The sequence below is a fragment of the Panthera onca genome, chromosome X (assembly GCF_046562875.1).
Source record: "Panthera onca isolate mPanOnc1 chromosome X, mPanOnc1 haplotype 2, whole genome shotgun sequence".
Taxonomy (NCBI): Eukaryota; Metazoa; Chordata; class Mammalia; order Carnivora; family Felidae; genus Panthera; species Panthera onca.
Genome location: NC_138357.1, coordinates 39,537,234 through 39,559,319, shown reverse-complemented (window position 1 = coordinate 39,559,319; position 22,086 = coordinate 39,537,234). Strand labels below are relative to the sequence as shown.

The 22,086-nt window shown below is 39.0% G+C and overlaps 1 protein-coding gene across 4 annotated transcripts in view; it reads right to left on the bottom strand.

The window, feature by feature from the left end:
• The window catches only part of ACSL4 (acyl-CoA synthetase long chain family member 4), a 99,781-nt gene that overhangs the window by 55,507 nt on the left and 22,188 nt on the right, over positions 1 to 22,086 (bottom strand). For all 4 annotated transcript variants that reach the window (XR_014136864.1, XM_081793982.1, XM_081793983.1 and 1 more), the window contains exon 2: positions 12,539 to 12,589. The gene's annotated coding sequence lies outside the window, so the exon portion shown is untranslated. The remainder of the gene's footprint in view (positions 1 to 12,538; positions 12,590 to 22,086) is intronic.

The window sequence follows — 22,086 nt, the reverse complement described above, 5'->3', positions numbered from 1 at the left end:
TTCCTCATCAAGGTAAATTTCTGCGGTAATGCTATGCATTATCTCCAGTCCCCCAAAGTGGAACAATACAATCATAAAGTCATTTACTAAGTGTCCATTTTGTGCTCAAAATTGCACCCGTGGCCTGGGAGGAGGAGGAGTCAGAAAGAGGTCCGAAGTAGTGTAAGTCCTGGCCTTCGCTCATTACCAGTTACCGCTAATGAGGCCATCTGCACACAAGACAGAGCCAGTGTTTTTCAAATGTTTTGGAGGGAGAGGGGCGGCGAAACAAACCACTCCTTTGAATAAAAACTCCTGCCAACGTCCCACACATGCAAGCAAAGTGGAACTGCTCTGGCTGAACCCAGGGGTGAAGTGTGCCAAGTCCCACCCCGGACTTCCTGGAAGCCTGCTCCCAAAGTGCCCACCGAAGCATTTCCAGTGAAAAGCCTGCTGGAAACACCTAAGTGCTGTGGCATGCGGTACAAACAATGCGACAGACATCGTGAGGAAGTGCAAAATGGCCAGCAGTAACTAAAGGGAGCTCTGTGAAGAGTAGACTTTTAAAGTGGACCTGATGTTGGGGATCTGGAAAATTAAGGAGAAAGAATGGAGAGCATTCCGGGCAGGGAAACCACATGGCAAGATGCAGAGGTAGGAGTGAAAGAGCTTTGGGAGAGTGGGAGTGCCCATAAGGACACTAGACTGACTGGGGCATAGAGTAAGTACATGTTGGCTAAATAGGCTACGGGTAGTGCAGGATCTGACAAATCAGACCAAGTAATTTTGATCTGATTGAATCAGACAGAAAACTGGGGGCCTCTGCAGGTCAGAAAGAGAGTGCCAATTGGAAAGGAATGGCAGAACCGGCCTCAGGGATGATTATAACTCACAGGGAGCTTGCCTTCAGCTGAGAAAGCTATTTTGGTGAGTGGAAGAATATTTCAGCGATAAAAATTAAAATAATAGTTCACTTTGGGACACCTGGGTGGCTCAGTCGGTTAAGCATCTGACTTTGGCTCAGGTCACGTTCTCACAGCTTGTGGGTTTGAGCCCGTGTCGGGCTCTGTGCTGATAGCTCAGAGCCTGGAGCCTGATTCGGATTCTGGGTCTACCTCTCTCTCTGCCCCTCCCTCGCTCATGCTCTGTCTTTCTATCTCTGTCAAAAATAAATAAACATTAAAAAATTTTAAATAATAGTTCACTTTAAGGAGACAAATTGAATGAAGCCCATCCTTCTGCAACTCTGGTGGAACCTATTGAACCCAGGACAGTTGTTTGTTTTAACACCAATTACCATAAAGTGGTTACCTTAATCCTGCCTCCACTTTAGTTTATGCCCTGCAACCTAGTGGGGCAAGATGAGCAAGAAACTACAGGAACAAAGACCTGGGTTTCAGTCCCTATCTCTGTCACCAAGTGGCTGTGGAAGCTTGAGCCGAACAAGCTATCTGAGCTTAAAATCAAACTAGATCGGTAGCCCTTAACTTCTTAGAGGTGATGGACCCTTTTGAGAATCCAACTGCGACCTATAAACCCAAGATATACAAAAGGGTCTATGTGATTTTAGGGGGTTTGTGAGTTCCCTAAAATCCATCCATAAACCCCAAAGGGTGACACCAACTCTGAACTAAGAACTGCTGGCTTATATGATTTCCTGGGGTCCTTCCGACTTTAAATTTGGGGATTTACCCTACCTAGAAATTGCTGCCTTGGTCTGACAAGTCGGGTCATTCATCTCTTCAAAACAAGTTATGTCAAGTGTCCATCATGGTGTCTGGTCCTCAATATGCAAGATCCCCTCTAACAATCCTCCATCATTCATTTCACAATGACTCAAATCCACAATCATCTTTCCTTTTTCTAACTTCCTACATCACTTGAAATGTCTACCACTCATTTCAATCCTTGATTACGGATATTCTAAACATCTAAGCCCCTAAGTCCACAGCAAGGACCAGTAGTTCTCAACCTGATCAAACCCAACACCTTTTTCTTAGAACAAATATTCTGTAATACTCTCTTATCAATCTTGAAAGGTAGTCATAGATGATAACCCACTTACATACATAATTTTAAAAAATAATTCCTTACTGGTAATAGAAAGGAGTACCAAAAGGAAATTAATTCAAGACACAACAATACTTACTTCGATACATAAATTGTCAGAGACAGTACCAGAAGTCCCCCCAAAAAGTCTCTGAATTGATATTATGCCCTAATGAGTACCACCTGACCTTCAATTGAGACATTGTCAGACTTGGGGCTGAAGATATATAGACAGCTTTTGAAGGGTTTATAATCTAATTGTATTAGTTGCATTATACATTTTTATTAATCTTTTACACATATTTGCCTTAAGGCTCAGAAGTAGGACAATGTCTTTTGCTTAATCCTCGTAATACAGAGACACATTGGTGTAAACACACACACACAACACAACACATACACAGCAGACAAGCCTCAAAGAACATCCAGGTGAGGAGAGCTCTGAGACATCAGTTAGTTCAGGTGTTTTCAAATTCTTTCTGGTGGTGATGAGGGGGGCCTGGGTCATCTACTGGAATAAAATCTTATATGAACATGAAAATACAAAGGTAGATAGATATAGATAGATAGATAGATAGATAGATGGATAGATGGATAGATAGATAGATAGATAGATAGATAGATAGATAGATAGATAGATAGATAAAAGGAAAACGCAGAGCTGCTTTGGGAGGGGAGGACTGACAGCCCCTGACAGGACTCCTTGGAACCCCCAGTTCAGCTGAATGTTTGAACCATTGGCGTTTTCAGTGAATGAGTGACAGCTGAGGCCCGTCCCCTGGTCAGTTGCTCATTCAAGCCAGCCTCTGCCCAGCGTCGCCTGTCATCTGAAAATCTTTCCTTGCCAAAGGTTTTCCAGGGTTACATTCAGGTCTATTGATAAATTGATTTCAAGAAAAGAAGAAAACACCTACTCTGTGTAAGTTTTGAGCCCTTAGTACAAAGATGAGTAAAGCACACATGCCTCAATCATTTACATGCATTACACATGTGTTCATATGTATGGTAGGGGGCAGGGAGATCAGTTCACAAATACATAGAAAATGTAGAATGTAATATATCCCATAAGAAGGGTGCCTGGCTGGCTCAGTTGGAAGAGCATACAACTCTTGGTCTTGGGGTCATGAATTCAAGCCCCACATTGGGTGTAGAGATGACTAAAAAAAAACAAATACTAATAAACTTTTTAAAACGTTTGTGTGTGTGTGTGTGTGTGTGTGTGTGTGTGTGTCTGTGTGTGTGTGTGTGTGTGTGTGTGTGTGTACATACACCTCCAGTAAGAACAAAAGGCTAAACATATTCAAGGGGGGGAACTGCATCAGTTTTGGGGGAAAAAGAGATGAAGGAGGAAGTAGAACCAGCTGGAAAGATTTCACAAAAACCATAGTAGTTGAGATAGGTAGGTTTTCAAAAGGAAAAGGAAAAGAAAAAGAGTGGAGAATGAGGACAGTCCTATCAGAGAGAACAAATGGATGAGCAAATGGACGGAAGCAGAACAGCGCAGGATGGAGGTGAGAACCGGCCAGTAGGGTAGCAGGTGCCTGATGCTTTCCATGTAAGATCCTGCTCCACTTTGGGGATCTAAGTCAATGAGAAAACTGCATTTTTTCAGAGCCAACTTCACTAGCATGTAACTCTACTGTAAGAGTCACATGCGTATGATGGTTTAGCAACTCAAGATTCACCCCCTGGCTATCGCATTATGGGGATATGTCCTCTGCAGAAGAGAAAGGCTGAGTTCCTGGGCGGTAAATGGGTTAAACCGAGGTGGGAGATCTGGGTCTGACCTCGTATGTGCTATGAAGTGTGACTCTGAACAGGTAATATGACCTCTCACAAGCTCTGTATCTCTGTCTAAGCTCATGTATAAAACAGGAATACTGCTTGTGCTATTTGGTGGCATTGTTGGGAGAATCCTTCCCCATGGCCAGCTTACATTCCATGGGCAATAATAATCAGTCTCTGGAATACCCTCTTGAGTTTCTGGCCCCTCTCCCATTTTGTTGTACTTCTTCAGCTAAACTACACCTGGGCTGAATCCAATCCTCCACTGAAGTGTGCACGTGCACCCATGCAGCTGAATTTGGCTAGAAAAAAACCGGACGTGCTGAGCATCCCCCCTTCACCCCTATTTGAGAAGGACCTGGTGGTGCTGCTCCACTGGCTCTTCCCTCACCCACCCCGTTAATTTTCCCTGCTTGACTGAATCGTTCCCATAAGCATCGTAACAGGCTATTACCTCTGTCACTTTAAAAACCATTCCCTCTCTCGGAAGCTCTTCTCTGGCCCCAGCCCCCTTTCTTTTCTTCGGGACTCCTTGAGAGTTGCCTACACTTTTCATCTCCCAGTCCTTTCCCCCTATTTCCTCTGGAACCTACTACTCAGGCTTTTACACACTACCACTCCACAAAAGTGCTTTGATCGAGGGCCCCAATGACTTCCATGCCATCACATCCCAAGGTCAGTTAAGGCTCCCACTTCTCCCTTGATTCATCAACAGACTTTGACACAGCTGCCCCCTCTGTTCCTCACTGAAACAACTTCACTTGGCTTCCAGGAGACCACAGTTCTTCCAGTTTTCTCCTGACTTCTCTCGCTGTTCCTTCTCAGTCTTCTTTGCTGCTTCTTCCTCATCTCCCTGACCTCTAAATGCAACAGTCCTCAGTCCCTGCCCCTCCTCTTGTCTTTCTCTCCACCCATGCCATGGGGATCCCATTTAGTCCCACAGCTTCAGATAGCATATATATACGGTGATGACTTCCAATTTTTTCCCCCTAGCCTGGAGGTCTTCCTTAAACACCAGATTTGTCAATCCAACTTCTTCCTCAACAGATCCCTATCAGTTAAATACCTCAGACTTAATATGGTCCAAGTGGAGCTGCTGATCATCTGGCCTCACACCTGCTCCGCCCAGTCTTGCCCATCTCTGTAATTCCAGTCACTCTGACCAAAAAAAAAAAAAACCCTTAGAGATTCACTTCCACTCTTCTTTCTCACACATTCCACACCGATCAGCAGCAAATCCTACCAGCTCTGACAAGACACATACCCAGGTGAACTGCTTCCCGCCACTTCCACTGCTACTGTACTGGTTTCAGCCACTATCATTGCACCTGAATAAATGCATTTGCCCATCTGATCTCCCCGCCTCCACTTTTATAACACATTCTAAACTCAGCAGCCAGAATGCTCTGCTGCAAATGTAAGGTTGATTATGTCATTGCTCTGCTCAAAACCTTTCAAAGGATCCCCATAGGACCCCCTCAGTCCTCACTCTACCCAATGAGACTATGTGATCTTTCCCCTATCTCTGAAATTTCTGACTTCCTCTCCTATGCTTTCCCCTGGCTCATTCTGTTATAGTTCTACCTGTTACTTGCTGTTTCTGAAACACATCAGGCATGACCCTGCCTCAGGGCCTTTGTACACACTATTCTCTCTGCCTGGAATGTTCTTCCAAGATACCTGCATAGCTTATTCTCTCATCACCTTTTTGTCTTTACTGAGATACCACCTTCTCCAGCCATCCGAAAATTGCACCCCAACAACCTGCAGTCCCTTTCTCACTCTGTTCTTCTCCTTAGCACTTATCACCAATATGACATATGCTTTCTTCTTCATATTTATTATTGACATCCCCATTAGAACATAAGCTCCATGAGACAGGGTTTACAGTTTGCTGCTGAACCCACAGTGATTACTGTGGTCTTTCCAAGCATTAGCAGTTCAATAAATTCGTTGACTGAAAATAAGAATATACATGGAACTACTCTAAAATAATAAAGTAAAAATGTATGCAAGGACCACAGCCTGAAGACCACCAACCTTAGTCATCTTTAAAAAAGAAAATCACTCTCTATGTCAAGAATAAATAAAACATTTTAAAAAAGAAGAAAAAGAAAATCAGGGGGGTGCCTGGATAGCTCAGGTAATTAAGCTTCCAACTTTGTCTCAGGTCATGATCTCACAGTTTGTTGAGTCAAGCCCTGCATCAGGCTCTGTGCTGACACCTGGCAGCCTGGAGCCTGCTTCAGATTCTGTGTCTCCCTCTCTCTCTGCCCCTTCCCCCCTCACATTCTCTCTCTCTCTCTCTCTCTCTCTCTCTCTCTCTCATAAATAAACATTTAAAAAAATTTTAAATCACTTGTCCATGCCAACATTCTATGAGAGGGTATCCTGTTAAAATCTGTGCTAATTATAATAAATTTGAACATGTTCTTAGTCACTTAATAGAAAATATGGGGACGCTTGGGTGGCTCAGTTAAGCATCCAACTCTTGATTTCAGCTCAGGTCATGATCTGACTGTCATGAAATCAAGCCCTGCATCAGGCTCCATGCTAGGTGTTGAGCCTACTTAAGATTCTCTCTCCCTCTCAAAAAAAAAATGTATAAATCTGCCTGTTGCACAGAAGTGAAAGACTGCTGTTACAAAAGCCTGAAGGCTTGGGGTGCGCCTGGGTGGCTCAGTCGGTTAGGCGTCCAACTTTAGCTCAGTTTATAATCTCATGGTTCGTGAGTTCGAGCCCCATGTCGGGCTCTGTGCAGACAGCTTAGAGCCTAGAACCTGCTTTGGATTCTGTATCTCCCTCTCTCTCTGCCCCTCCCCAGCTTGCTCACTTGCTCTCTTTCTCTCTCTCTCTCTCTCAAAAATAAATAAAACATTAAAGTTATTTTTTTAAACAATAAAAAATAAATAAAAGCCTGAAGTCTTGGGGCAGCTGGGTGGCTCAGTCAGGTAAGACTCTAGATTTTGGCTCAGATCATGATCTCACAGTTCTTGTGTTCGAGCTAGGCATGGGGCTCCACGCTGGCAGTGTGGAGCCTGCCTGGGATATTCTCTCTCTCTCTCTCTCTCTCTCTCTCAGCCCCTCCCCAGCTCACTGACTCTAAGGAAATAAACTTAAAAAAAAAAAACAAAGAAAAGCATTGAAGGCTACACAATTGGTACTATGTGCTTTTTCACCAATGCCTTTCACAAAGGTTATGCTGTCCTTACATGTATGAAGAGTGATACTGCTGCCCTACCAGAGGACATGAACTCTCAGCTGTGCTTCCTTGAAATCAAGTAATTCACTTGTATGGCAACCAGGAAAGGGAAGGCCATCCTTTTCAGTCACAAAATAATTCACTGTCCCTGCTGATGTTTACCGTTCCACATGGAAATCAGATTAATAACTACATACTGAGCATTTACTATGGGCTAGGCACCATGCTTGATCCTTTAGATGCATTATCTCATTTAATCCTTCAGGAAACCCCTTTGAGGTAGTCCCCTCATTTTACTGATGATGCAACTGTCTCAGAGAGATAATATGCCCAAGGTGACACAGCAAAGCAGGGATTTTGACCCAGGTCTAACAGATTTTAAAGTCTATGCCTTCAGCTATACTGTCTGTGACCCTGATCATACTGGTATAATCCAAATAGGTGAGAGTGACAAACCTTGTGTATGAAGAAATCCTGGCAGCAATTTTGAGCACTGATCTGTCCTAAATCCTAAGGCATTTTTATGGGTGGGGAAAAAAAGCCCTTTAGGCATCTAGTAAGTCCTAGAAGTCTTAGTGGAAAATCAGATAAAATTTTCTTTTACTTTTTGTCCTGAGGTCAAGTTTAATGTTAAGTATTTCATTCCAGTTACTTCAAACGCTCTCAGATAGTTAGGTTAAAACACAAAAGCATTAGTGGTACATTTAAGCTTTAGCATATGCAAAGTAAACACATACTACATATTGATCAAAATCTGAATTTAAAAGAAGAAATCATCTCCCCCAGAAGCATGTGACACAACATCAATTTAAGAATGAAAGAGAAAAACTCATAAACTGAAGTCGATTAATGCCAAGACATTTTTTTTTCAGAAGTTTGAGAAAATGGAGTAAACCAAGCAAGGACCCATGCATTTGCCAACCTGAAATACGCAATAAGGACAACTTAACTTCACCTGTCCTTGCACAGGACTTTATCAAAATGTAAAAGGCATCAATTTGAAAACCAACGATGAACTGTGTGAGTGCTACTTGAAGAAATCACATTTTCAAGTCACACGTTATTTAAGGATAATTTAAATACCAAATAAAGAAACAAGTTGCCTTCTGAAAAGGAGTAGCCATATGCACTAAACATTAAATCAGGAAACAATTATAAAATTTCAAAGAGATTAAACAGATAAAGCGTACCTGTGGCTCTTTAAAAGATCATATTTCTACACAGATGTTGCATCACCAAGACTTTTGTAAAGGGGTGGAGTGCTTTTTTTAAAATCCTAGTTTGTTTCACACATTCTTTAAAAAGTTCCAAACGATATTAACATACAGGAGAAAGCTCAAATGCAATGTTAAAAGAATAGCTGCATTTGGTTAATGAAATCAAACTTTACAGGAGCTATATTACAATAGAATTCACTTAATATTTTAATAGTAAAACTTTAAAAATATTACTGTTTTAAGAAAACAAAAGGCATTAAAAGAATAGCTAGTAGGATCTTTTGCTGTTAGTCTGCAAGACTGAATCATCTTGTGAAAGATATATTCATCAGCCCCTTGTAAGTCTCACCTGATTCAAATTGACAGACCAATCTAATCAATATGGCATAATCTGTACAATCAAGCTTTAAATCCGATACATAGCAATTAGAAGAATACATTTGAAAACTGAAAAAGCAAAACAGAAACAAAGACCTAGGGTGAACATATACATGCCCTATCCCAACACACTGCACCTGTGCCTAGCAAGCTATTTTTTTTTTTTTTTTTTTTTTTTTTTTTTTTTTTTTTTTTTTGACCAGCAGCGTCTCACAACTATGACTGATCTTTGGGTGCGTCTCTAACAAGATTAACCAAGCCTGTCTACTTCATCACCTGGAGAGTTATTAACTCCTGAAGTCGCCATCCTGCCAGTCTCTTCCCAGCTTTTCCCAGCAAAGAAAGCACCTCAGCTGCCATGTTGAAGATGCTCTTTCACACTGCAGCAAAAGTTCCCTCCCATAATGCCTTAAGAACATCCCCAGCATGCATCAGATTATGTTTTTTCTAGGTCATAGGATCTTGTAATTGGGATCCTATCTATATGTGTTGAAATAAGGTGATCTAATGTGTTGAAATGAGGAGATCTGGGAGCCAATGTTGCTGCCTACACATTTCACATACATTGTGTAATTATATATCTATTCCCCATTTTAAGTGATCACCACACACTTGATTTTTAAATATTATGAAGCTTTCAAAAGTCAGGAGTTGGTTGTATGGATTTTACCCAAAGATTGCATTTAAGGAATTGTGAGGATAAACCATGCTAGTAATGGCCACATACTGACAAAGCATGATGTTACCATCCAACTTTATCAGACACCTGGAAAAGGGAAGAAAAACTAAGTTCCGAGAGGTATGTGTTTGGAGAAACATAAAAAAGGGTTCAGTGCCATAAAGGGTGAGTAGATAGCACAGTGCCCATTTCAATGTTCTGCAGCTACTGCTGAAAATTAACTGCTACAGATCCCTGTAAACAAAACCTTGCTGCTGAATTAGGGGGCGCATCGCACCATGGCGTAGCCTTTAATTTTGTCTGTAAAGTCTTCTATTGCCTAGGTAATTTTTCTCCAAAGGAACACAGTTATGGTTTTAACAGATGCTAATCAAAAATAATTGGGTTACAGAACTTCACTTTAAATTAGGGGAGCCTGGGTGGCTCAGTCGGTTGAGCATCCAACTGCAGCTCAGGTCATGATCTCACAGTTCATGAGTTTGAGCCCCACATTGGACTCTGTGCTGACAGCTCAGAGCCTGGAGCCTGCTTCAGATTCTGTGTCTCCCTCTCTCTGCTTCTCTCTCTCTCAAAAATAAACAAACATTAAAAAAATTTTAAAAATCAAATTAACTTAGTTATAATAAATGTATTTTGTCCAAGTGAAAGTTACACAGACTGTATCTCCTGTCATGTTACCTACTTGTCAACAATAAAGTAATACAAACCACAAGTATAGATTACAAAAAAAAAATCTGTGACCAGCAGTAATACTCCCATAGTAATAACTTTGTGTAGCAGGGAGAATTTTGCAACTATACCTTTTTTGCCACATGACTTACCCTCCACATTTGCTAGAGGAGCCAGTCTAACAGGTTAGTTCTTTGTTAATGTAGTTACCCAGTACTTTATACTGTTAAAAATTATGCAACAATGTAATCTTTATTTCTTACAAAATGGCCAAGTAAGTCACTAAAATTCAACCCCATGGCCACCATGTGAAACTGGATGACCCTGTTTTGTTTTTTTTTTAAAGCTCACTCTGCTCTTCAGTATTAAATACATCTTTATAAGTGAGACTAATAAAAGAACTCAAAGACTGATCAGTCTGTTGAAGACTGAAATCCTGTAACCATTCAGTCAACTCTCAAATATTAGCACTGGTAAAGAGAAGGGCACAGATATTCCAAAGACAGATCATTCAAAATGTATATTATGGGGGGTGGGGTGCCTCACATTTTAGAAATTAAAAAATTATTAACTAAAGCATGTATTTATGAAGCTAAATACAAGAAGCCATGGAAAAGTTCTCATAGAGTCAATGTCTCCATACTAGGGATGAGGAATACTTTCCATTCTGCTCTCTTCACGTTCATTTGTTTACCTGGCCCATGCATGTTTCACTAAGGTGAGGGAGGGAGGGAAATGGAATTCGGTATTTCTGTTTTGAAGTGTATTTTGGGATAAGCAAGGCCAAGCTCTGCCAACTGAAGAGGAGTCTCTAAAGTGTCAAAGACACTCCCAAGAACCTGTACACACTCCTGAACACAATTGGCCATATGTTTCTGCTAATGCTTTTTGGCAACTCCCACTCTTTGCCTTGGTAGTTTTTTCTCTTACCTATCTAGATGGGCTGTAGGCCGATTGCTATAAATGTTTATCTATGTTTGCAGTGTGTGTGTGTGCGTGAGAGAGTGAGAGTGAGAGTGAGAGTGAGAGAGAGAGAGAGAGAGAGAGAAGTAGGGAGGGAGAGAGAAAGGAAACAAACTCTCTGTGGATAAATAAATTAACTATACAAGTCTGAATACTACTGCCTTCACAATGGAACCACAGTCTATTTCCCAAAGGAAACACTAACCTCACTGGTATCTTACTTGTTTGATCAATCCCGGCGTAGTGTGCTAAGTAGATGAATTCAGAGACAGTGAATTCAGGTCTGCTTATGAAAATTTCTGGCTGCGCTTAAGGTTTTTCTAATGCAAACTAATAATCGGTCGACTTTAGCACTGAGCTGTACAAGAACATCAAGTCTTGAATTTCTTTACACTTGCAATTCAAAAATAGTTATTAGCACATGAGAACTACCAGTTCGTCTGTTTCAAGTTTATAACCTATTATAATTAAAGCGATTCGTAGAAAGACCAGAAATACAAGAGAGGCAGCATCGTATACAGGGTTTTGGTCCTGGTTCAGCAGCTTGCTGAACTGTAAGACCTGGAACAAATTAAATAACCTCTTGTCTGTTTCCTCATCTGTAAAATGAGAAAGCTGGGTTCTTATTTTAAGATATCACAGACCAGTAAGTTTTTGAAACAAAAAAAGGATGGTGAGAGAAATAACACAGCTGCCTTTTTTTTTTTTTTTTTTTTTTGGCCAGGTATGGACATTTAAAAAACAAAACAAAACAAAACAAAAAAACCCTACCATTTGCTATCACCATCATTTCATAGAAGATAGAATGTATTTAATCCCCCAAATTAGATGGACAGATCTTATAATAACAAGTAATCGTGTAAATGGGAAGAGTTTAGCTTTAAGAAACAAATGGCCCATTGTCCTTACTCTCCTCACTTCACCGTGGACCAATAAAAACTCTTCACTGACCAGCATTTGTCTGAAAATCAATGTTTGGGAAATACTAGACTAGATAATTTTCAACGTCCAAGACTCAAACACCGTGATTCTAATTTAAGTGCTCTGTTGTATTTCTTTGATTCCATGCTATGGTCTAGAGTAGATGCTTCAGCGAAGGACAGGACTAATACTTACAACTCTGAAAATCAGGAATATATTTAAGTCAGTTTTGAGAAACAGTAACTGGAATAAGGTTTAATTTATTAGGGAGGATATATGCTACTACAGATCTATCTTCATCAGTAATAATGAACCTCATTACATCTGAGGAAATTGATGCAAAGGGAAGCAAGATACCTTGTCAAAGACACTCAACAGCCTGTAAGCCTCAAGAGTCAGAACTGGAACTCCAATCTGTGAGTCCATGTTTTGGTATCACTCAAGGAAAAAGATTTTACTTAGATTTCAATTATCACCTCCCCTTTTATAAATGAATGATGATGGTCTAAATTTTACAAGGTGTACAGGGTGAAAAGTTTTCCCACTTTACTTTTCCAAATCCTGCCTTTTTAAGACAAACATTGGCAGGGTTTTTCCACTACAAAATGAGTCAAGATGCCTGTTAGTATGGTTAAAACTTAATTTTCTCCAAAAGTTGATAAAATTACAAAGTTAGAATTTTTAAAGAATACTTACAGATTTCCTTTTTCTCTCAAGAAGAACACGTCTATCTTCTTTGATTTCAATCTGCAATAAAAGACAACACTTATGGCTACAATGACATGAGAAAAGAACTCCTTTAAAAAAAAACAAAACTCAAGTGCTGTTTTGCATTACCTGTGCACCTTAGCTCATGATGAGCCAGGTATCAAAGGAAAACCAAGAAATGACTAGAGATGATCTGGCTAGAAGTAATGCTATTAGAATCTCAGAAAAGTAATTGAGCCTGATTAAGAAACCGTAGTCAAAACTCTGTGGGGAAAAAATGGCAAGATTAAAAAATGAGTGGAGGGGGTATCTGGGTGGCTCACTCGGTTAAGCATCCAGCTCTTGGTTTCAGATCAGATCATCATCTCGTGGTTCATGAGTTTGAGTCTGGGTGTTGAGCTCTGTGCTGACAGTGCGGAGCCTGCTTGGAATTCTCTCTCTCTCTCTCTCTCTCTCTCTCTCTCTCTCTCTCTCTCTCCCCCTCTCCCACTCTCTCACTCTCTCTCTCTCTCTCCTCTGTCTCTCAAAATAAATTTTAAAAACTTTACAAAAATGGGCAAAGGAACTGAATAGACATTTTTCTGAAGAAGACATACACATGGCCAACAAGCACATGAAAAGGTGCTCAACATCATTCATCATCAGGGAAATGCAAATCAAAACCACAAAGAGCTATCACATCACACCTGTCAGAATGGCTATCATCAAAAAGACAAGAGATAACAAGCGTTAGATGTGGAGGCAAGAGGATGTGGAGAAAAGGGAAGCTTTGTGCACTGTTAGTGGGAATGTAAATTTGCACAGCCACTATGGAAAACAGTATGGATGTTGCATAAAAAGTTAAAAACACAACTATCCTATGATTCAGCAGTCCCACTTCTGGGTATGTGTCTAAAGGAAATGAAAACAGGATAGCAAAAAGATATCTGCACTCCCATGTTTACCGCAGCATTATTCACAATGGCCGAGATATGGAAATAACCCAGGTGTCCGGCCAGTGGATGAATGGATAAAGATGTGGTGTGTGCATACATACAATGGAATATATTCAGCCATGATAAAGAAGGAAAGCCTGCCATTTGCAATGACCTGGATGGACCTTGAGGACATTATGCTTAGTGAGATAAGCCAGGCAGAGAAAGACACATGTTGCATGATGTCACTCATATGTGGAATCTAAAAATTCCACGCCTAGGAACAGCGTATAATGGTGGTTATCAGGAGTTGGTAAGGGGGGAGGGGAGACTGGGGAGGTGTTGTTAAAGGGTAAAAATTTGCAAACAGAAAATGAGTAAGTTCTGGAGATCTAATACACAACATAGTGATCATAGCCAACAAGACTGTGTCATACACTTCCAAACTTCAAAGAAACTAGATCTTAAATGTTCTCACGACCAAAAATAAATGATAATTATGTGATGCAATAGAGGTGTCAGCTATAACTACAGTGGTAATCATAACAATATATAAATGTATCAAATCAACATGTACGCCCCACACAATGTTATATGTCAATTGTATCTCAATAAAAAATTTTAAAGTAAAATAAAAAGAAAATGGCAAGAAGCAGGATTCATGCTCTTAACAGTTTTATTTGTACTTCTTATTCCCCCCCATCTCCCAATCAGGACAGGAGCCAAGTTCAGAGACAGAGACAAAGTGTGACCACAGAAAACTAGTCAATCTACCTAGATATCCCCACCCCCAAGTGCCTGCAGGCACCTAGCGATTTCCCCATAAAAACCCACAATGAATAATTTCCTTTAAACAGCAAAAGGTTCTTTCCAAATTAAAATACAGCCCTGGTCTAGGTAAAACCTACAGATATTTTCATCTTTCCTCAGTGAATATACAGATCAGTTTCATGATGTTCTTTCTTCAAGATGGATATGCCATGAAGGTTTAGGGTCAGTTTGCAGCTGAAGATTAACATATTTTGTACAACACAGGAGACAAGGACTTACCATCTGAATACTCAGAATGGTAAAATAAGGTCCTTCAGTAATTTGACATTGCTTACTTATTGCACATTTCAACACTACTGGGGTATCCTAGGCAGGATTACAATTTTGAAGAAGAAATGAGCTCTTATTTCCACGCAGTAGTACTTAAGCAGGACTTACTTAAGCAGGACTAAGAGAAGAACCCTTCAAAAAAATTTTGGCGGGGGGACCTGGCTGGCTCAGTCGGTTAAGCATCTGACTTCAGCTCAGGTCATGTTGTTGTGGTTCGTGGGTTCAAGCTGTGCTGACAGGTCAGAGCCTGGAGCCTGCTTCAGATTCTGTGTTTGCCTCTCTCTCTGCCCCTCCCCCACTTATGCTCTGACTCTTCCTGTCTCTCACAAAATGAATAAACATTAAAAAAAATTTTTTTTTTAATCTAGATGCCCCAATGGAAGTCACAAACACCCTTGGGCCTAATCACCACACTAACAAGCTGGTATTAACTCAGTTCAGTTTCTCCTTTGCTACCATCAGAGAACAATGAAGGGAAGGATGATATATACCAGGACCTATCAGTAACAGAGCATGCCTTTTGTTTGATAGAACTACTTTTCCAATGCAAGTGAATATCCACAATCTACTTTTGGGGAGAGGGTGCTGGGGACAGTGTTCAGTACATGTGTGAACACAGATGGTTAAGACTACTTACAAACAGAAGGCATGCTACTTAACATTTTCTTATTTTTCTCCCACAGGGCTAACGTTTGATATCAACACAAGTAAAGTAAATCTCCACACATACATATTAAAGTCCAAAAAGCTCAGAAACAGAATTATGGGGAGGGAAAACTTCCTATTTCTATATACAAATGGAGAGATTTCCCCCACAGATTAATTTAGGTAACTGATAAATGACAAAGACTAACCTTGTATAAAATCACTGAAAGACCTATGGGTGGCAGGGGGAGATACATTTCCAGTCTCATAGCCCTCCATCAATCGGGCAAGACAAAGCAACTCTAAGAGGTTCTTGAATATAAAAGATAGACTTTACTGCCTATAACTTTAATGGACAGTTCTTTCACCACACAAAAAAAGCAACAGCTGCCCAGCAGATAAAAGGGAACTAAATCACATTTCCTAACATAGCCTAATTTTTTCTGTACAACAGAAAACCTGACCCTGAACTTAACCTCTCTCCTAGCCTCCCCCCTACAAAAATAGCATCCCATTATTAAAGCCATTCTATTAAAATAAATTGAAGAGATAATTTCATATAAAAGGACTAAGCAGATTGTCACCATGCAGGCTCTATTTACAAAGGACTCTGACTAGGAATGATCTAGCAGAAATTAGAATGCAAAGTTTGAACATACTTTTCAGTTCACATGTACACTCAAGTTTTTGTAACACAAGGAAGTTGGAAATCCTTCACAAGGCAAACTTTTAACAGAATACAGCATATAATATAGTTTATTTCCACTTAATGATCACCCGGTGAATGGAAAAAGAGAGAATACAGCTTCTAGAGTTTATCATCTTTCAATTAGGCAATGAGGCAGCCCTGAGAAAATCTTACTCACCGAATACCATGCAGCAAAACTGTGTCCATGCGGCTAATAGGACAGTGATTAAGGAAAAAACAATACAAATACAAGGCAGTGCTGTTCAACTTCAGACAACCCTCATCTTTTGAGGCAGGCTTAAAAATAAACCATTAATGTGTTTAGTTTTTGCCCTCTTGCAAATAAGTTAGTCTGTTAGCCAGCATTTTGAGAACATTCTTCTAGAAGTAAAGTCAATACTGAACTTGTGATAACATCTGCTGTAAATGTTTAAACCATAAGGAATCTTCCTCCTATAATTGATGTCTCAAGGACCCATCCTAGTAAGTTTAAAAGAGAATGTTTCAGAAAACAGTGGAAAATATTAACAAAGTTCTGAGCACTTGGTGTTCAAATCTAAAAGTAAATTCTGGTGAGTCCCTTATAAAACAATGTTCTAAGCAATGGTCTTGCTTCAGATAAATACATGTAAGCCACATGTTAACAAGTGCTAGTGAATGAAAACTGCCATACTAGAATACAGTCCAAAGGTTAGAAATGTTGAAATCAAGAAACAACACAGATACAAAACAGTACATATAAGTCCATTATATACACATATTTGAGTGGGTAGATATTCATAGAAAAATTAGTAAGATATGTACCAAATATTAATGCTAGCTAGCTATTGCTGTGTGGTAGGATTACAGGTGAGTTCTATGTTTTAATATTTTCATATATTTTCATATTCTTTGTGCTGATTTAATAGCTTCCAAAATTCCCATAAATGTTGTTTATTTCAAAAATGATTTTTAAAGAGTCATAAAGGAAAAAGAAAATGACATTTTTTTTAAACGTTTATTTATTTTTGAGACAGAGAGAGACAGAGCATGAACGGGGGAGGGTCAGAGAGAGAGGGAGACACAGAATCTGAAACAGGCTCCAGGCTCTGAGCTGTCAGCACAGAGTCAGACGCGGGGCTCGAACTCACGGACCGCGAGATCATGACCTGAGCCGAAGTCAGACACCCAACCGACTGAGCCACCCAGGCGCCCCGAAAATGACATTTAAAACAGGCCTACATGACTGTCATAAGTCAATCAAACTACTAGAGAGCACTGCTCAAAATCTAAGCTACAGTACAATCTTTTCTTTTCCCTTTAAGAATATATTTGAGTATGAGTGGTCCAAGAATCTTAAATGTTTCATAGGATCATAGGTCACTTGATTCATAAACAACTAAAACGTATTAAACAAATGTTATAACCTAAATAAAACGACCCAAAATTTATCATGTAATAGTGTAAAGAGTATGGAGATAATTCCAGACTGTCACAGACTAGAATGTTGCTTCATGGAAAAGTTATGTAACCTAAAACAAAATGTGTTTTAAAAATATTCATGATATCTCAATAAAGAGGTTTAAAACCTCAAACATTACAAAATATAAAATACAAAGTGAAAGCATGTTTCTTATTCAATCTTGTAGAAGTAAGAGCTTTTAATAGTATGGTGGGTACCCTTGGAGACATTTTTGTAAGCATATTCTAATACACTCACACATGCACAGCTTTTCAGCAAAAACTGAATCATACTATCTATACAGTGTGCAACTTTGTGAGTTCGAGCCCCACATCCGGCTCTGCGCTGACAGCACAGAGCCTCCTTGGGATTTTCTCTCTCTCCCTCTCTCTCTGCCCCTCCTCTGCTCTCTTACCCTATCTCTCTCAAAATAAATAAACTTTTTAAAAAAAGATGGAGACATACCAAAGGAACACAGGGGCCAACCCAAAAGAGCTCCCAATGGTCAAATCTGGGACAATTTGAACAAATAATGATAGTGTTAGCCTAAATCCCAAAGAATAAAATAAATATCCATGAGGGCATACTAATAAAAATAAATGATTGAATAAATAAGTACACAAGGGAGAAGAACAAATATTCCTTATACATAAATTCTAATTAACAAATGTGGAAGAAATAAAGGAAATAGAAAACCTGGTGAGTGAAAGTTTTAAAGTTAAAACTGGTCTCAAAGTATTATCCCCAAATATGTATTAATACAATATAATAAAGTAGAAGCATTTATAACATTTATTAACTACAAAGAGAAAAACTGTAACTTTACTGTAGAGAAACACAATTGACATCACCTTAACTAGGTGATCAAGGTTACCATCACTGATAATAGGGCACATCGACATCGCATACCCCCGACAGGACGCACTTAGAAGGAGACAACATTGCTTCTGTGGTATTCTTGCCCAAATTACATCATCTCAATCTAACCAAGAAAAAAAATTAGGTAAACCCAAATTAGGGACATTCTACAAAGTAACCAGTATTCCTCAAAGCTGTCAAGGTCGTAAAAGACAAAGACTGAGGAACTGTCATGGATTGGAACAAACTAAGGAGAGCTAGAGTCTTATGCTAAATGAAATAAGTCAGAGAATGACAAATACCATGTGATTTCACTCATATGTGGAACTTAACAAACAAGCAAAGAGGAAAAAATGAGAGAGAGAGAGAGAGAGAGAGAGAGAGAGAGAGAGAAACCAAGAAACAGATTCTTAACTATAGAGAACCATCTGATGGTTACCAGAGGGGAGGTGGGTGGGGGGCTGAGTGAAATAGACGATGGGGATTGAGGTGGGCACTTGTGATGAGCACAGGGTGATGAATAGAAGTGTTAAATTACTATATTATATATATGAAACTAATATAACACTGTAATCCTACGGGAATTGAAATTAAAAACTTAAAGTTAAAAAAAATGGAAGAGACTAAAGAGATACGGCAACTATATGAGAACCTAGATTGGATCCAGGAACAGAAAAAAAGATGTTACCGGAAACACCAATGAAATTTAAACAAAGTCTGTAGTTTAGTTAATAGTATTATACCAATATTAATTTCTTAGTTTTAACTAATTGTACTATAATTACATAAAATGTTACCACTAGGGGGAGCTAGGTGAAGGATCCACGGAAATGATGTACTAGGTTTTGCAACTCTTTTGTAAAAGTTTAAAATTTATTCCCCTCAAAAAATTTTAATGCTCTATAAAATAGAATACATCATTTCACATTCCCACCAGGAATGTGTTAATATGCCCATTTCTCCACATCCCCTCCAACACTGCATTGAATTCTGTTCAACAGGCACCAAAAACACTTTTGTGATATTTTTCAATGGATGTATTAAATTATTTACAGTAGTCACTATATCTGAATTTCTTATATGAATGAATATGAATCAAATCCTTTGCCCATTTTTTCCACTTGATTATTCATTTTTTCTTAGTGATTCATAAGAACCCTTTATATATTAAGGAAATAAAGCCTTTGTCTGCAGTATTCTTCCCAATATAGTTTTTCTGTTGTTTTGGGTGCTTAGGGCCAAATATTGGTTCTCAAGTTTTAATAACACATATTGGTAGTCTCATTTGTGGCTTGTAGGTTGTTTTTCCACTTCAAGATTATAAAAATTATTTCCTCATAGTTCCTAAAAGTGTGATTGCCAAGTCAAAGGCAGATTGAGGGGGTAGGAAGGGTGGGAAAGGAAACTATTAATATATAATAAAAAATTATTTTCCAGAAAGGCTGTACCTATTTATATTTCCATCAGCAGCATTAAATATTTTACTATGAAATAATTTTTAATAGGAAAAATGTCTACCTTACTATTCCACCCAAAAGAAACCATTTATCACCTTGAAAAAATATATATCATATTCATATTCTCTGGAATTCTCCTGTGTCAAAGACTTCATTCATGTCCTTCTTTCTACCCAGAATTCTGCTCAAAAGCCACCTTTTCTGGGATATCTTCACTGTACCTTGAGCTAACATTTCTTGCCTTCTTTTGAATTTCTACAGCTTTTCTCCAACAGCTTGAAACTTCTAACATTTTTTTTAAATGTTTATTTATTTTTGAGAGAGAGAAAGAGGGACAGAGACAGAGCTCGAACAGAGGAGGCGGAGAAGAGAGAGGGAGACACAGAATCCGCAGCAGGCTTCAGGCTCTGAGCTGTCAGCACACAGCCTGACGCAGGGCTTGAACCCATGAACTGTGAGATCATGACCTGAGCCGAAGCCAGACGCTTAACCTACTGAGCCACCCAGGTGCCCCAACAGCTTGAAACTTCTATTACATTACCTTGTATTATTTATGAATTTGCCTTAATCACTTATCTAAACAGTAAGCTCATTCAGGGCAAGGACTGCGTCTTACTACCTCTGTATCCCACCTTGGTTTGAAAATAGCATCAAATACTTGTTGGAATGGACAAAATAAATAATCTAACACTTGTCAGAGAATACAGCTGGTTTAAGTCATTATTTTTTTTTCCCTCCACAATTCATATCAGCCTTCACTTTATTTGTAACTATTTTTTTTATTTATTAATGAAGTATAGTTGACAAAATGTTCTATTGGTTTCAGGTGTGCAACATAGTGGTTTGACATTTCTATACTATACTTAAGCTAGAATTTCTGTTTACATTATCATCTTCGGCAGGTATTTGGTAACAAAAAACTACCATTATATTTTAGAATGATTATAATCACTTTTAGCCAAACAGAAAGTCCTTTGTTCCACTCCTAACTCAAAAATTATTCTTGTCACAGTACCGGGAAGAACATATCACCCGTATATCCATGACAACAATGGATATTTCTTCACATAGTTAAACCTGCAGTATTCTGGGGTAGTTTCTTTGTTGTACTTTCTCGGTTTTGAAGCAATGCTTATTTATGCTACACCCATTGCCTTTACCCAAGCTCAAAGACAGAGTCTAGTTTCAATGCCAAGAGAAATACTCCAACTCTAGAATTATGTTACCACCCATTTTGGTATACAAACTCTCCCCCTATAATTAGTATCTTTACACACACACATACATTTAGTTTTACCATTAGTATGATAAACTTTATACACATGTGCGTGCACACACACACATCTATGTAAACTCTGTGTGTGTGTGTGTGTGTGTATAAAAATAACAAGTACCTGAACTACAATATAGGTACTAGACTTCATCTGGAACAGAAAAATAAACTAGATGTATATAAATTCCTCTCCTTACTTATAAAGTTACAGATTTTTCAGAGCCAAAATAGGCATTAAAATGAGAGTAGTGAACTAGTCTCTAAAATGATTCTCTTCTCGGGGCACCTGGGTGGCTCAGTCAGCTAAGCGTGCGACTTTGGCTCAGGTCATGATCTTGAGGTCTGTGGGTTTGAGCCCCATGTCGGGCTCGCTGCTGTCAGTGCAGAGCCTGCTTCATATCCCCTGTCTTCCTCTCTTTCTCTGCCCCTCCCCTGCTTACGCTATCAAAAACAAAAACAAAAAAAAAAACAAATAAACATTAAAAATATGTACATTAAAAAATTCTCTTCTCTCTCTTCTCCAAATGACCATAGGAGCTAAAATAAAGTCTACTTTCTAGAACATTAGGAAAGCATCTTATGTGCTTCCCTATGCAGGAGAATTAAGAATTTCTTTCTCATCAGTATTGATTATTCTTTACTCTTAAGATGAATGTGAGAATATTAGAACACAGGGGCACCTGGCTCAATCAGAAGGGCATGTAACGATCTCAGGATCATGAGTTCAAGCCCCACATTGGGTGTAGAGATTACAAAAATAAATAAATAAACTTTAAAAAAAGAATATTAGAGAACAACAAAAAAGTTCCAATCCTTTCTGCTACCTAGGATTAAATTAACAACAGCATCAAGAGGGAAAAACACATCTTATTTAAAAGTTCTCAATACTCAATTGCATTTAAATAAGAATTTCTTTAAGTAACAAACACCAATAAATCCTTGTAAGGTCTGCCTAAACATATAGCTTCACTATTATGAAACACCAATAGGGGAAAAAATGTTTTAACACATGAAAATTGCTGTCGCACTGGTAATTCTTGACTTGGGACCAACAATGTTATAACACTGATTTTTTAAACATTTTGGCCAAATAGATTGCATCATATCAAAAATTGGACATACCAAATCCCTTCCTTCCAAGTTTATTCAAGAAATGTTT